Source organism: Oryzias latipes, chromosome 14, assembly GCF_002234675.1.
Source record: "Oryzias latipes chromosome 14, ASM223467v1".
NCBI classification, from domain to species: domain Eukaryota; kingdom Metazoa; phylum Chordata; class Actinopteri; order Beloniformes; family Adrianichthyidae; genus Oryzias; species Oryzias latipes.
This window is the reverse complement of record NC_019872.2, coordinates 3,961,034-3,975,451: the sequence shown is the minus strand read 5'-3', so window position 1 is coordinate 3,975,451 and position 14,418 is coordinate 3,961,034. Positions and strand designations below refer to the sequence as shown.

Sequence of the window (14,418 nt, the reverse complement as noted above, 5' to 3'; positions counted from 1 at the left end):
TCGGTTTTCCACTGAAAGGGTCAAAGAGTCTCTTTTACCTGGCATTGGGGGCAACAGTTTTTCTTTTTTTTTAAAAAGAAGTCCTAAACTAACATTTTGTAAAATCAGAATTAGAAGCAGGCACAACACACACAGTCAAGAAAAAGAAATGATCAAACCTTTTGTTTGCATTTTTGAAACTCATCCGTTGTTTTCAATTACGAGGCAACCATGAGAAAATGTAAAATGTAGAAAAATACCTCTATAAATACACACTGTGAGTTGTTTTGTATCCAAACCTTTACTATTTGTATACATGTTCTTTAAGCTTAACATTTACATTTAAGTAGTGATAAATAATACTTGAAATAAAAATAAAAAACGTTTTGAACTTCTGCTTTGAACAAAAACAAAAGTTTACTATGTTGTTTGCAGATGTAGGTATAGTAACCTAAAATCTTACCTAAATAACAGTAACATTACTTTAAAATTATAACCTTATTGAGAATAAATATTAATCATTTTCTTTGAAGATTCTCATTCATCTAGGATGGGTTTAAAGGAGAAAAATCTTTTGAAAGGCTTTGGATATGAGACGAAACAACTTCAACTTCAGAAAAACGAAGTCCGGATGACCTTCATTAACACTTTTTCTACTGTAGTTGACAAAACAATGACCTGAAAAGACTAGGAAATACTGAGTAATAGCCTAAATGGAGTTGACCTTCAACAAATGTTGATATTTCCAATCTTTCTTAAGTAAATTAACTCTAATGCATGAACTGATGAGATTTGGACTAGTAGGTGTACGCTTCACTTCCATTTGAATACAGTTGAAGTAAAAATCTATTTATTTTAGTTTTTTCCATTTAAATAATAATTTTGTTTAGTTATGAAACACAGTTATACATAAGAAGTGTTTTTAACTTTCCTTCATACAATTTTTTTGGCCTAAATAGTAGCAAAAAGAAATTACTGAAAAGAAAAATTCATGATTGGATTTTATGAATAAATACTGCATCTTATGATTGAAGATGATTTCAAAATGAATAATTTGTTTATAGATTAATATACTGCGATGTGGTTAATAAAGGGTGTGAGTTTTTGGTTAAAAGAAAAACCCAAACCTATTTGGTTTTTTACGAACCTGAACTGTATTTCCTGAGATTATGTCACGACTTTTCTTTATTGAGTCAAACTGCAGCCTGTCTGCTTGTGGAAACTGTCAAACTCCTTCGTTTTCCAGGGTTTTGTTGTAAAAGTAACTACAGAAAAACTGCAGCAGATTCAGGACGGACTTGAATTAAATGTCAGAATGCTTTTACTTCAGAGTTTTCCGCTGAAACGGAATCCGATCATGATCAAGATGCTTGCTGTCTCCAACGATGCCCACAGAGATTTAGTCCCATCGCCCCCTGTTCTAAAAGCTCTCATCTAGTTCCTGTAGCAGCAACATGTGGCAGCGAGACATCCGCCTCAGTGCCATGTAAATGCAGCCACCGCAGCTAAATCAGGCGAGGAAACCAACGGCACACATCAGTTGGCTCAAATTTTGGGGTTGGAGCATTCATGCTGACACGATGGAGGATTTGGTGAGCACCCAAATGACCTCCACGAAGAAGGAACTGGCATAATCCGGTTGGAAATTGGTGCTTTGTGCAAGTTGTGGCGACGAACGGCCTACCGCAATCACACATTCCTCCCACTGAAGAGGAATCCGTCGAGGCAGAGCTGGACTTTTGCTTTAACTCAAAAAAAGTGGTCATGAGGAAATTAGTAGACTTTTTACAAAACAAAAGTTTTGGAAGGTAGTCTCAGCTGTGATTTTTTAAAATTTGTTTTCCCCTGAATGTGTCAAAAACTGGCTGAAGTGAAAGGGTAGAAAAGTTTTATTTTTTTGGCAACTTTTGAGGAAAGCCTGAATAAAGCTGAGCGGCATGCATGCCCCCAGGAAAAAGTCATCAGCAGAGCCTCTGTTGTGTGCTTGAGGTGCCCCCCCTCTGCGCTCCTTCCACTTAACCACAGGCTGTTGGAAGGTCCTGTCAGCAATCAGTCCCTCTGTAATAACTACTGTAGCTCTCTGGTCTGACCCGAGCATCTGCTGAAGAGCCAGGGGCCGCGCTCTCCTTCATAAAACTGCCTCCTTGCTCTGGGCATGCTGCTCTTTCATAAAAGATGAGGTTTTGCTGTAATGATTCTGCTTTTCTGAAGCAGCGATTGATGAGGAAAGGTCAAACAGAAAAGGGCAGGCAACAGCTGACAAGAGCTCACGGTGAGGTCTTCAAGCCAACAAATGCCAGCGCATCTGAACTGATGTTGGGAAAATCTTGAATGTTTGACACTGTTACCCCTGTACATGTGTGTGTTACCTTTTTTTTTTTTTTACAAGAGAAAAAAAAAAACCATTTGAAGTCTAAAATAGTTTGCAAGCATGCTTCTTTATCCAAACGTTGCACAGATGTGCACACACATTGCTTTACAACTACCTGCAGTCTAACCTCTTAAAGCCTTACAGGTGGGTACGGGGCTGTGTGTGGGCAAAAACCAGGACAAACTCCTATGAAACAAGCAGGTGGCCCACACCAATTCTTAAAGTCAGAGATTGCTCGTTGTACCCAAAGAGTGAAAATGTTAATGCAAAATTTTCTACAGTCTGTGGGAGCAAGAGGTTATAGCCAACACGCATAAAGATAAGACGCAGTCGTGTTGGAACGATCCTTTTTATTTTTAACACCCCCCCCCCGGATTATGTGCACAGCGCAAGAGTGATGTTCAATTATTAAGTGTGCATCCCTCGCTTGCATCGAGATGGATAGAAATGAGGAAATAAGTCAGAGTGGATCTGGTGTCGACATCCTATGGGCGTCCTACACACCTCCACAACCCTTGTGTAAAGCACTTGCTTGCGGTCAGTAAGGAGCCAGTGCACGCACCTCACTGATGGCGAGAGTGCGGCATAAGAGCAACATAAGCCAACATCACATGTTCGTCATAAATGCGTGTAACTAGAGCTGTGACGGTGTGGGATTTTTGATCACCGCGGTGATGAAGCAGCAGGAGTCACGGTGTCGCGGTTATCCGCACCCCGCAGCCAAACCCCCCCCACCCAACCCTAAAGCGTTGGGGGTGCGCACATGTTCATGTTTGGAGTGAAGGAGAACAGTAATAAAAGGTTTCCCCCAGAAGAACGGTGACTGATTCTTTATCAAACCGTTCTGGAGTAGAGCTGTGACGGTGTGGGATTTTGACCACCGCGGTGATGAAGCTGCAATAGGCGCGGTGTCGGGACTCTTGCGACCCCCCCCCAACACAAAATTCTCCGGTCGCACACTCGAGAACGCACACAGCTTGTACTGGAAATGAATACAATGGAAATTCCCCCAGAAGCCCTTGAAGTTTGAACATAGGACTCGCAGAAAAGTAAATTATTAGCAAAGATGAATGTGTTTATTATAGTTCAATTCACCCACCATATGCAGAACTTAAGTTGCCCTATCCTTAAAAATACTTCTCGATACACATACCACACTTTTGTTCCATTTTCATGACACACCTGCGCTTCCTTTAAGATGCAGCCACTCCTCTTTTAAGATGCAGCCACTCCTCTCTACGACCCCTACGGACCCCGACAACCCAAAAACCCGCTGCACCCATCTGGGTCGACCTCCCCCATAGTTGGTTGCATTTGACTAAGGCTCAAAGACTTACTGCGATGAAAATGTTGTTTTTAACAAGTTTTCGTAGCTTTTTTGTTATGATGGAGGACAAACATAAAACAAATAACTATGATTAAAATTGCATTTCTATATTAAAATTGTAGTGAATAGGAAGCAGGGAAAATATGTTGTTCAAAGAAGCCAGGAGCAGTGATTCAGGCGCTACAGTCAGGGGCCACGTACAGTTTTGGTAAAAAACTGATATTGCCCGTCATTTTTTGTTGCACCGGTAATGTTAGGATGAGAGGGGCTGTAAACTTGCGTTAGAGAGTGTTAAAAATGGGTGACGGGAAGTGGGGGTGGGCTTTCTCCGCACTAACAGTCCTTCTCACAACTAAGAGGTGAATTTCAGATGAACTACTGCAGCTCTGCAGAAACTTTGTCATAGAGTCCAACAGTTTTTTGATTTGGCCTAATAATGGTATAATCATGATTAAAAGACCACTGGGAGCAGTGCCCTGAATCGATCAAAAGATGATTGGAGGGGGCTTTAAAGGATGCACATTCATGCATATTTGCAAATATTAACAGCATAAGAATATCTTGGATAATATGATAAATTAACTTTTCCTTTTTTTGTTTTTTTTGCATGACACACAAACAGTTAAATGTGAAACTGAGAAAGGTGAAGTCCAGTTTGACTTATCCATTTAGAAACCAAAGCAGTAGTGAAGCAGAGAAAACAAATTTACGTGGAGTTTCTGTTCTGAAATTGTGAAAGTAAGCGCAGACATGAACTCTACACTTTCATAGAAATGGACTGTGTTAAGGATAAGAAAGGGGGGACACCAAACAAGAACTGAAAAAGTTCTTCAATGAAAGCAGCTTTTGTTCTTTCTGCTGCCTGTGAAAATAGTTCCTCTGTTGGATCAAGTTTAAGGTGATAGACATTTTGTTTTTAGGTTTAAAAAGATGTGAAAAATCCAAGTTATCTTTGACCAGACAAAATATAGCATATAGCACATGACAGTAGCTATAATGTATGTATAAATATCCTAGCTAAGCATTCAGCTGTTTTCAAGCTTTTTTGAAACATTTATTTCTTTTCTGTTGTTTGATTGAAATTATTGGAAAAATACTGAGATCTTTGGCAGCATTTTTGTGGGAAATCATGCAGCCGCTTGGTTCCTGAAAGTAGAAGTACTTTCACAGTCAAATGTGAATGCAAAAGGAGCCTGCAGGCCATGCCTCTTCTGTCCTCCACCACTGTAATGCAATAATTCCGTCCATCTGAATTCATCTGCATGTGTAGTATTCTCTCAGGCTCTGTTTTACTTAGCAGAGATAAAATTGATGCTGCTCTTATTCAAGGACACCTGGACTTTGTCCTCGAAGCAAAGTGACCAAAGGAGCCCTTCTTGATCTGCGTGCTCAGCCATTTGAATGTGTAGCATCCTGAGGCCAAAGCAACAGCGTGTTTTCACGGGTGTCATGATCCCTGCTTGACTAACATTACTTAAACTGGAGGAGACCTTTGAAGTCAAGTCCCCCCTTTTGTGTGGTCGTTATGCAGTTAGCTGCTGCAGAGCGCCACAGTTCAGTCCTGCAGCAGTTTTACACCAGCACTTCACAGAATTCTCCAAAATATGTGAAGACTAATTAAAAAAGTTCATGTAAAAATATGACTTTATAAAGTCAGACCAGTGTTTTTAAAGCAAGAAAACCTACAGATGCACCTCAATCCTTCACTCAGATGCTTGAATAACGGGTTACATGGTAAACCTGCTATAGCCAGTACTCAGGAGATTAACAGTTCTAAAAGTTCTGTAATTACAGACAAACTCCAATCATCTTTTTAGCTATTTTAAAACCGATCCCAGTGGTCTTTTAATGATGATAAAAAAGTCATTTAGGACATAGTTTCTGCAGTATTGTTTACCTCTGAGAGCTCTCTGTTTACACTCTCTCCCGCCAGCTTACAGTATACTCAGAAAGGCAATTTAAAGCTTATTTGTCTTTCATCATCAGAAAAATGTTAAAAACACCAAAAACAAGATCTTCTTAAGAGTGGGTCTTTACCACAAAATAAAGATGGATGAATATGTAATTTTGCCAATATTTTTTTTTAAATAAAGCAAACTGAAAACTATAAATGGCTTAAAAGCTTCACTAAAATATATTAAGATATATGAAACTTAGAGAGATAAATATCAGAAATAGCATATTTTCAAACAAAACACTAAGATGTTGAAATTTATTCTTCACAATTTGATTTTTATTTTACAATACTCACATGTTAAAAAGTCTTTTTTATTTATTTATAGGAGAGCAGTTTTGACTGATTAGTCCAAAAATTAATTTGTCATATGTTAAAAACAAACAAAAAAATAAGTCATTAAAAAATGCGTTTACTGAAAATCATTGGAAAGATTTTGCTTTTTTTTATGAATAGACATACCATTACATACTGTATGTGTCTCCTACAGTTATTGTGAAAAAAGACTATATCTGTTGACCAATTTCTCTATTTAACCCCTAACAAAGCCCTCACTGGGGTTCTTTGAAATGTAAAATTTTAAACTGTGAGCCAAATTTGGAGTGCAATTCCTACTTTAACTCAATTAAAAAGTCAAATGGTTTACCATGTATAGTTTCTTTACAATTTTTTCTATAGATGATTACAATGACAGATATTCGGGCTGCATGATCTGCGGAAAAGTTGCTATTTTGTGATGGCAATATAACTTGCGATACATGAGCAATAGCATCATTTCCATTTCACAGCAACAGTTTAATTTAAATAAGAGTCAACATCCCTTGAATTATACTCTAAATGACCCGCATCTACATAGGAGGCGAGCATCTAACACAAAAGGGCTCCATCTGATTGGTCAACAACGTGAAAAAGTCTATCCGATCGGTCAAGCCTATAAAGGGATTTATTTGATTCGTGAAATAATTCAAAGCTCTCATGAGATTGTTTTAGCACATTTTCGTTAACCATTTATCGCAATTTTCCCCGTCTATTGGGATACGCATAATGCACAGCTTGATATCGCAATAACGATAAATTTGCGATTTATTGTGCAAAAATATGCTCAAGTCAAAAGACAATGGCTTTTTATTTTAAAGGTGAGTCCATTTTACTGCAGTCTTTTATGGTCATGTCTTGATTTGGTCGGTTTTGTTGGGTAAAAGCTTTGATCAAATCAAACTTTACTTAGATTGGTAACACAAAATGCCGTACATGCACATCTCGCGCACATCAACCACCTAGTGAGTTTGATCATTCCTGCTAACAAGCATCTGCCAAGTACTTTTTTTCCCTTTTTTTAAAGAACTTTGGGAGGGCAAAAAACAAAGTTTTGAAGTCCAAACTGGGGATATTTTTAGGTAGAGCAACACCTTCATCATTGCACCCCCCCCACTGGGCACAAATACAGTGTGGAAAAGTTCAGAGGACGATGCTCGCCCTGGGCTGAAGAACATGTGGCGTGTGATAAGCAGGACGGACACGTAATGACAGCGTACGTCTTCTCCGAAAACGAACGGGATCTATTTACGCCTTTGCCGCTCTTTCACTCCATCTTTGACTTTTCTTAGAAGTGGTTTTGATGGTTTTACTTGGCAGATGGAGGACACAAACACTTCCTTTTTCTGCTGCTGTTTTTATCTTGATTTAGACCAGGGCAGAGGATGACAATTTGGAAATTTTTGTAGACAAACAGGAAGTCATTTGACACAAAAATAATGCCCCCTTTTGGGTTTTGTTGATTCATAGTTTCAGATAGCAGGTTTTGACAAGATGGTTGCGTAAAGAGGGCCTTCCTGGTGGTTTTTGGTGCATACTTAGAGTTTCATAAACACTGCTGCAGTGTTGTGGAAGCAGGACTCACATCTTGTGACAAAAACAATATAACCTGCTTTTCCCCTGAGCTTTGGACGGCGTTTGTCAAAACATGGCAACATGGGTGGATGACACATTTTTGATGAAGGGTATTTATCTTAATGTATTGAGGCCTCATTATGAGCTCTCTGGGGATTTTTTTTCTTCACTTGTGCTTGGTTTTTGTTCCACACATGCAGATGGTGTTTCTGTTTTCACGTTCTTTTTATGTCTGTTTATGCATAGGATGGGGAAGTTATCTACAGGTGTCAGATGGTCCATATTGTGGGGTAATCGTCTATGTTTGCTGTTTTCTTAGCTTATTTTAAATGTTGAAAATTTTCATTTGTCTTTCTACTAACACTACACTAACTGCTGAATGCCAGGGAAAACAACACAGTTTAAAGCACAAAATCATCCAATTTTAGCACATCAAACAATCAGGGAAAAGCAGTGAAGGACTGCTTTCATTTAAAGATCCGACTTCTGAAGCCATCAGCTGTGGCCTGCAATAACATATTTGCAGATTTTTGCTAAAAACAGAAGAAGAAAGACCATTTCCTGTTGACATTTCATCAAAATAGCAGCAAAAGTATAGCCAACATCTTAAATGTATAGAGTACAACAGAGTATGTAGTATTAGAGACACCATAAAAGAAGAAAAAATATATACTTACATATAGATTTATATAGATAGATAAAATTATGTGAGAATAAACTCTAAATTTTACAAGAATAACGTACTAAAATTATGAGAAAAAAGTCATTGAATTACGAGATAAAAGTCAAAATTTCACGTAAATAAAGTCATAAAAATTTGTGGGGAAAAGTCACACAACTATGAGACAAAAGTCAGAATATGACATGAATAAAGCCATAAATTTATGAGAAAAAAGTCCATATTTTATGAGACTAAAGACGTAAAATCCTAAGAAAAATGTCATAATTTTAAAAGAATTAGGTTGTAAAATTATAAGAAGTCACAAAAGTATGAGAGAAAAGTCAAAATTTTACAAGAACAGTCGTTTAATTATTTAAAAAAAGTCAACATCCGTGATTTACTGTTTAACAAGTAATAATTTTTTAAGGACAATGCTCATTTTAAAATAAACTTCATTCAAGTAAAGTGGTACATTTAGAAAAAAGTAGAAGTGGAGAGATTCTTCAGCAGTGTGACGTCCGTCACCCTAAATCGTCTGCAACAAAAATAAAGTTAATGTTCAAATGTCTTTGTTGAAATATATAGTTTTTTCGAAATATACATTTTTTTTTTGAGAATGTAACTTTTTATTTTCGATAAAAAATCTCTCTTTTTTTGTACAATGAACAATTGCAAGTCTTTGAAGCATAAATTTACGACTGAATATTTTCTTACGCCTTTTTTCTCTTCAAATTCTGACTTATTTCTCAAAATTTTACTACTTTATTCTCATATATATATGTTTTTTCTACTTTTTTGGCGGTACTATTACTCTGTCGTAACAAAGCCATAGACAAGAAACAATGAAATGGAAAAAATCTTTTTTGGTTAAAGTCAGTGATTAGAAAGGATCAAGTTGATTGTGTTTTCATGTAATCACTGCTTTAATCCAGGATCGTCCACATTTAAATGGCTAAAACAAGAAGTCTCAGATATTGGAGCTTTCTGCCTTCTTTTGCTTTGACTTGGTAACATTCCACTGCCAGTCATGTTTGAAAGGGGTTAGATGGAGAAACGGATGGTTTCGAATAACAATCCTTGCTTCTCATCTGCTCTTTATCCAAACTCTTGTTGTCCGAGATGCTGTAAACGGATTTCTCACTCAATAAAAATGCTTACACTCCCCGACAGTTCAGTGACGACCCAACAAAGTGTCACTTCCTGGATCTGGTGAGGTGGCTATAGTCCACTGACTGATGAGCAGCTGCAGGTCCGAAGACTCTTCCCTTTTCTAAATAGGAAAATACTGTATAAGGGGGAAAAAATCCTGGAAATTAAAATTATTGTAAACCTACAATTCTAAGAAATAGGCGACATCTATTTCTGTTTAGCTATTAATAAGTCTGAAACCAGGTGAGCTTTTAATTTACGGAGCCTTGTTTAACTGTGGTTATGTTGAGGTGTCATTTAAATAAAGATGTAATAGTAATATTTTAGTAACAGTAAAAGATAATAGCAGCTAACCTCAATGAAACAAAGAACTTTTATAAACATTTCTAAAATGAAACAGTTTGAATTTTTTTGTATTAAAAAAAAAATAAAATGAACAAAAATCCATTATATCTTGTGGATGCCTACGTTTATGTCAAATAACTTATAGGGATTCCTTCACTGTTGTATACATCTTTCTCTTACTGTTGCGTAGTCACCAGCCCAACTTCTTTTTATATTTAGTTGCTGACTTATCTGAGTTAACAGGAACACTTTTTCCCTGCTCATTATTCTTTACGTTTTCCTTACATTTTACTTTTACTATCAGGGATAATTTGTATTTAAATGAAACACACCAGAACCACTTTATTCCTAAATTAAATGCATGCTCTTGGTTATGATTTGACTTTATTCATGTATTTCTATGAAGATAATTGCTGCGTTGCCAAAAGCTGGTTTTTAACTAGGTCAAGGAGTGTTCACTTTCAGCAGCAGTGTGCTTCTGCATACTTCCCCATTCAATTTAGTTGACCACCATGAATGCATAAAAATCTTTCCTATGTTACATATAAATGAGAAAATAATAATTAAGCCAAAATGTCAATATTAATTTTCCCTTTTGTTCTTCATGACATTTTCACAGTTGTGAAGTTCTAGTCTATGAAAAAAAGCTGTTAAAATTAGTATTGATTTCATAATAGTCTTCTAATGATGTGGTTCACTTTATCAGCACTAATTTGTGACTTTATACCGTTCACTACTTGCAGCTTGGCATTTTACAAAAAACTGTGACTTGCAATTAGTGCGGCGCTTAATAGAAATGAAATAAAATGTTCACCAGAGGAAGAAGAAGTGTTTGGTGTCTGAAAATGATTGTAGTGGAAAATTCAGTATTTAATTTTATATGTGGGACTTTTTTGACCTTATTTGAATGTATTCTCTGCTTACAACGCTTTCGGCGTTTCTGGAAAATACAGCAAAAGACCAAGTCGTAGGAGGAAAACACGGACAGGTTTAAAACTGTTAAAACCACATTAACAAATGAGGAGCCAGAAAGGTGCCATGAATGCTACTTTCACAGAGTTTTGTCAATTTTTTGTCGCCCTGGCTGGGGTTGTTGAGAACGAAGTGATATTCAGTCCCCCACAGTGCATTGCGGGGGGGAAGGAAGTGGTATTGGTGGGGATTACCAAAAATGGTGGAGCAGCTGTGAAATACTCAGTCAGATTGTTGTCTGTTGTGCATTTGTGTGTACATTTACCTTTTAAGGTGGAAGGCATGAACTGTGTGCGCAGCAATCTGACAGTATGAATTTTAGAACAGGTTGATATATTTACATATATATATATATATTATATATATATGTGTGTGTGTGTGTGTATATATATATATATATATATATATATATATATATATATATATATATATATATACACACACACACACACACACACACACACACACACACACACACACACACACAACTGGCTGGGTAGCTCAGGAATCCAGGGTACGATTGGGGAATGAACAATTAATGGCAAGCATTGGTAATGAGGTTACCATATCAATGGTGAGCAATTAACATCACCCAGTGAGGGTCCTTGGGCAAGACCCTTAACGCTACTGCCTACCTCATAACATGAGAGACAATGAACCACATGTCACGCTGGCTCAGACGTCGCCTGGCCAAGCAAGGTATGCGTCACGTGCTGAGGGACCAGAGCATCCTGATGGAAAGGGGGCTACTGGAACAAGACGCAAATGCTAATACTCAAGTAAGAAGGGTTACATGCAGAGAATGTGGAATTAATGGATGCTTTGAAACCCACAATTAAGGCTAACTGCCAAACAACTGGTAGCCCAATGTTCTAAAAAACGGCAACTCCTATAACAACTTGAGACTGAAGCGGTACAATCCAATTGCAATCCCACCACGTGAGAGCCAGAACAGCAGGTTAGAGAGGAGGCTATACCACACTCCCATCATGTGCTTGGGTACATAGCCCCAACAACCACAGATACGCAGAGCGAGGCAGCAACTGACCTGTAAGACAAGATCATGTCTAGAATGAACACTAGGCAACCCCGACACCATGTACCGCCTGAAAGTCTCCTGGAAGCTGTGAATGAAGCATTGAGGGCAATTCCTACCATAACAATCACAGAAACCAATGAACTGGTTTACACCTCAGCAACAGTGATCCTTGAGATGCTTGGCCATAAGAGCAACCACGGAAGACAATACCCACCATGGAAGCAACAGTTAGAGGCCAAAATCAAGGCAACTCGGAGGGATGTGAGTAAGCTGACAGAGGCTCTGATGTAAATACAATGAGAAGGCAAGTACCTAAGAGATGCAGCCAGATGCCCATACCTGAAGCACTGGAAACTGCCAAACAAAGGCTCTTAGTCTTAAGCAGCCGCCTAAAGAGGTACACAAGAGACAATAAAGCCAGACGGATAAACAGGCTGTTCGCAACTCAGCCTAAAAAAGGGTACGCTCAGTGGCAGGGTCAAAACAGCTGATCAGACCCAACAAGGCTAGAAACTGAACAGTACTGAAAAAGTATATGGGAGAAAGAGACAGGACATAACAGCAATGCCCAGTGGCTGGTCTCTCTGAGAAAAGAACATAACAACCTCCCTGAACAGAATCCAGTAACCATCACAGTGGCAGACATCCAAGAAAGAGTCTCAGGTATGAAAAATTGGACAGCACCGGGCCCTGACACGATACATGCCTACTGGCTAAAGAAGCTCACTGCACCGGGCCCTGACATGATACATGCCTACTAGCTAAAGAAGCTCACCACACTCCACGAGCGCCTGGCTGCACAAATGAACCAGCTGCTAAGAGATGGGACTCACCCCAAATGGCTAATGGAAGGGCGAACGATCCTGATCCAGAAGGAACCCTCAAAGGGTGCAGTCCCATCCAGCTACCGGCCAATAACCTGTCTGTCCACAACATGGAAGCTCATGTCAGGCATCATTGCAACAGAGATAAATAGGCACATGGATCAATATATGAGCAACACACAGAAGGGCATTGGTAGAGACTCCAGAGGAGCCAAACACCAACTCCTGGTTGACAGAACAGTCGCTCAAGACTGCAGGTCATGACACACCAACCTGTGCACAGCCTAGATTGATTACAAGAAAGCCTATGGCTCAATGCCACACACGTGGATCACTGAATGCTTGGAGCTGTTCAACATCAACAGGACTCTAAAACCCTTCATAGGAAGTCAATGAAGCTGTGGAAAACCACCCTTAAAGCCAAGGGGAAGCCACTTGCACAAGTGTCCATCAAATGTGGGATATACCAAGGGGATGCTTTGTCCCCACTGCTGTTCTGCATAGGTCTGAACCCCCTCAGCCAAATAATAATCGAGACTGGCTATGGATACAGTCTCAGAAATGGGGCCAACATCAGTCACCTCCTCTACATGGATCACATCAAGCTGTATGCTAAGAGCGAGCGTGACATTGACTCCCTGATCCACACCACCAGGATCTACAGTACTGACATTAGGATGTCATTCGGGCTCGAGAAATGTAGCCGGATGGTGACAAAGAGAGGCAAGGTAGTCCACACAGGAGGGGTCTCACTCCCAAAAGAAACAATGGCAGACACTGAGGACAGTTACAAGTACCTTGGCATTCCACAGGAATATGGCAACCTGGAGCAGGCAACAAGGAAAGTTGCAACAGCCAAATACCTCCAACGGGTAAGGCGAGTCCCGAGAAGCCAGCTCAATGGCAAGAACAAGATACGGGCAATAAACAGCTACGCACTGCCAGTTATCAGATACCCTGCAGGAATAATAAGATGGTCAAAGGAAGAGATACAGACCACGGATGTTAAGACACTGTGACGAGGAACCAAGAAGGAACCCAGGTGCAGGAAAGACACAAACTAAATAACTCGAAAGGAATTTTAATGCCAAGAGCAAAGCTAGAGAAGCCAGTAAACCACAACGCTGCGACAATGACAGAGGGTTCAGAGCAACTTAGAAGGGCACAAATCAGGAGCACATGAGAACCAGCTGTGAACACCTGAGAGCAGGGAGGGGAGGAGGGACCTCCAGGAGGAGTGCAGCTGAGCAGCAGGAGGCTTTCCTTTACAGACACAAAAGCTCTTCACCATACATGGAGGGTTCCATCCCAAATCCAGCACCCTGAGACTGTATGCAAGCCGCAACGAAGGAGGCTGAGGACTAGAGAGCGTGGAAGCCACTATCCAGGATGAAACATCCAAGATGCATGAGTACATAAAGCTCAAGGCCCCAACTGACAGTGTGCTCAGTGAATGTCTCAGGCAATGGAGAGCAGAGGATGCTGTGCTGGAGGACAGATCCACAAAAGAAGGACAAGCCCTTGCATGGAATGTACCACTGGACCATAATTGGAGTGGCTGATATCAAAAAGTTCTAACCAATGGCTAGAAAGGGCTGGCTTACAGGACAGCACTGAAGCGCTCATCCTGGCAGCTCAGGAACACGCCCTGAGCACCAGAGCCATAGAGGCTCAGATCTACCACATCAGACAAGACTCAAGGTATATACAAAGAGGCACCTGAAACAATCCAGCACATACCTGCAGGGTGTAAGATGCTGGCAGGGAAAGCATACATGAAACGCCACAATCAAGTAGCTGGAATAATATACAGGAACATGCTTGCAGGATATGAATTGGAAACACCTCCGAAGGTGGTAGAGAATGAGAGGGCAAAGATCCTGTGGGACTTCCAGATCCAGACTGAT

The 14,418-nt window shown here is 39.6% G+C and overlaps 1 protein-coding gene across 2 annotated transcripts in view; it reads left to right on the top strand.

Moving 5' to 3' along the window:
• Nucleotides 1–14,418, top strand: part of jade2 (jade family PHD finger 2) — a 214,962-nt gene that overhangs the window by 37,160 nt on the left and 163,384 nt on the right. The gene's annotated exons all lie outside the window — the stretch shown is intronic.